The sequence below is a fragment of the Dipodomys ordii genome, unplaced genomic scaffold, assembly GCF_000151885.1.
Source record: "Dipodomys ordii isolate 6190 unplaced genomic scaffold, Dord_2.0 Scaffold108, whole genome shotgun sequence".
NCBI classification, from domain to species: Eukaryota; Metazoa; Chordata; class Mammalia; order Rodentia; family Heteromyidae; genus Dipodomys; species Dipodomys ordii.
This window is the reverse complement of record NW_012267324.1, coordinates 1018459-1021234: the sequence shown is the minus strand read 5'-3', so window position 1 is coordinate 1021234 and position 2776 is coordinate 1018459.

Sequence of the window (2776 nt, the reverse complement as noted above, 5' to 3'; positions counted from 1 at the left end):
CCCCCCCCCCACCGGTGCCTCCACAGCTGGCCTCGGGCTGCGGTTCCCAGGCACACACACAACACCCCAAAACCCCAAAAACAAAACACACAGCCGAGCTCTCGGGGCCTTGGTGAGATCTAAGGCGGCCGGGTGACCCGTGGCAGGACTCGGGGGTGCTCCATCTGAGCTGGAGGCTGAGAGGAGGAGGATAGAGGTTCAAGGCCAGTTGAGGCCAGAGAAAGACTGGAGAGACTCCTCCTCAACAGAAAAGGATGGCCGACCAGGCCAAAAGAAACCCAAGGGGCTGGGAAGGCAGCTCAGTGGTACAGTGCTCGCCTCACGTGCATGAGGCCCTGGGTTCGAGTCTTCAGCATCACAAGCAGAAAAAGCTGGAAGTGGCGCTGTGGCTCAAGTGGTAGAGCGCTAGCTTTGAGCTGAAGAGCTGAGGGACAGCGCCCAGGCCCAGAGTTCAGGCCCCACGACCCTCTCTCTCTCTCTTTCTCTTACACACACACACACACACACACACACAGCTCCCCCTCTCCAGTCTCCCTCTGGGCTGGCTCATTGGAGTCTCATGAACTTTCCTGCCCAGGCTGGCTTTGAACCGTGATCCTCAGATCTCAGCCCCCTGAGCAGCTGGGATGCCAGGCAGGAGCCACGGAGCTCAGACCGAAGTCCACCGTGGCCCCGTAGGCGGCCCCGCAGCCGCCCCCCTCCCTGCAGCTCCTACTGGCTGAGTCATAGCAGGCCAACGAACCCCAAACCCCACAACCTCACAACCCCCTGCCCCGGAACCTTCCCCCGCCCCCCACCACAGAGCGCTTCCCTGGCTCTTTGTTCTCAAGAGTTGGCCCCGACCCCTGAGCTTTGCCTCCAAAAGTGTGCAGTCCCGCCTTCCCGCCTTCGTTCTGGTTTGGTGGTTTGGTACGGTTTACTTGGCAGCACGGGGCTTTGAACTCAGGGCCTGGTGCTTGCTAGGCAGGTGCTCTACTGTTGAGTCACGCTTCCAGCCTCTGGGGGAATAAAAAGCAAATTAAAAATAGAGCCAGGCGCCGGTGGCTCCCGCCTGGCATCACAGCTACTCAGGAGGCTGAGATCTGAGGATCGTGGTTCAAAGCCAGCCTGGGCAGGAAAGTCCATGAGACTCTCATCTCCAATAAAGCACCAGAAAACTGGAAGTGGTGCTGTGGCTCAAGTGGTAGAGCGCTCACCTTGAGCTGAAGAGCTGAGGGACAGCTCCCAGACCCAGAGTTCAAGATCCAGGACCGACAAGGAGGAGGAGAAGGAGAGGAGGAGGAGGAGGAGGAGGAAGAAGGAAGCAGAAGAAAGAAGAAGAAGAAGAAGAAGAAGAAGAAGAAGAAGAAGAAGAAGAAGAAGAAGAAGAAGAAGAAGAAGAAACAGGCATCAAGGGCCAAGTTGTGGAGGACCCAAGTTCAAGCCTGGCTGGGCCGCACGGGCCGCGGGGCCTGTCTGCCTGGCTTGGGGCTTGCGGTCTCCCCTGCGGGCCGGGCCAGGCTGGGCCGGGCAGTGCCTGCAGCCGCCGCAGCTGTTTGTGGAGGGCAGAAAATCAATCAAAATCAAAGGAACCAGCTTGCGCGGTTTGCCAACTACAGCGGGCTCAGCGCCGCGGCCTCCGGCTGTGTGCGGCCGGGCCCGGGGCAGAGCTGTGGCCCAAGGGGCAGAGCGCCGGCCGAGGGCACTCAAGCTAGACTCTGAGTTCGAGCCCCACGAGGGGCACACACTCAATGAAAGGCAGTGTTTCTGGAAGCTTCCACCCTGCATGAATGGGCTCTCCCTTTTCTTTCCACCCTGGCTGGGGCCCCTGGGGCTCCGTGTGGGGCCCAGGCTGGGCTCAGCCCTGGTCCAGCCGAGACCGGCAGGAGATGGAGCAGAGGCCGGGGCTCCAGGAAGCGCCTCCAAGCCCGGCTTCCTGCGTGGAGCGGGGAGAGGAAGCCCCGGCCGGGCGGGGTAAAAATAACCGGGTATATAAGGAGGTGTGCGCTGCCTGGCCAGTCCGCTCCGCTGGCCAGGCCCAGCCGCGGGGAGCCCCGTCCCCCCAGCCCAGGCCCAGCCTCCTCACACCCCCTGCACCACGCAGCTCAGCTCACTGCGGGACAAAGCCCAGCCTCCAACCTTGATCCTCAGAGCTGAGCCTCCCACGGAGCTGGGGCCACCGGTGCCAGGCTTACTTTTGTTTTTGTTTGTAAGACAGAGTCTCACTCAGGCAGCCGGGACTACAGGCAAACCCTATGGTGCCCAGCTGACCTTCTGATGTTTTTACTTCAGGGTAGAGAGCTGTGGACTTCCACGAATGCTCTCGTATGTCTCCTGGGGTGATGTGTGATGAATTCCACAGGACGTGGCCGTGTGGCGTGAGCTGTGCTTTGTGCCCGCTGCCTCTGCCCCGTGGCCAGGAGCCTGGCTCCGTCCAGCCTTGCTTTTTTATTTTTTCTCTAGACTGAGTTGGGCACATTCAATGCATCTCAACTTCAGGCTGGAGCTCGGCCCCACCCGGGTTGCTCGGGCTGATCCGGAACTCTGAGGCTCCCTGTTCTACCTCTGCTTCCAGCCAGCTGGGACTACAGCCTTGCACGACCAGGCCCCCTCTGAGGGGATTCTGAGCTTGCAGTCAGTCCAGCGGGACGCAAGGGCAGAAATGCCTCCCGCCAGCCGCCCCAGTGCTGGGGGTTTCTGAACAAGGCTTTCAACTTCCTACGCGGGAGCGGGAACCGCACCCGCCTGCAAGAGAAAAACCTTGATGTGTTTGTTTTTGTTTCTGCCTCAAGATGTG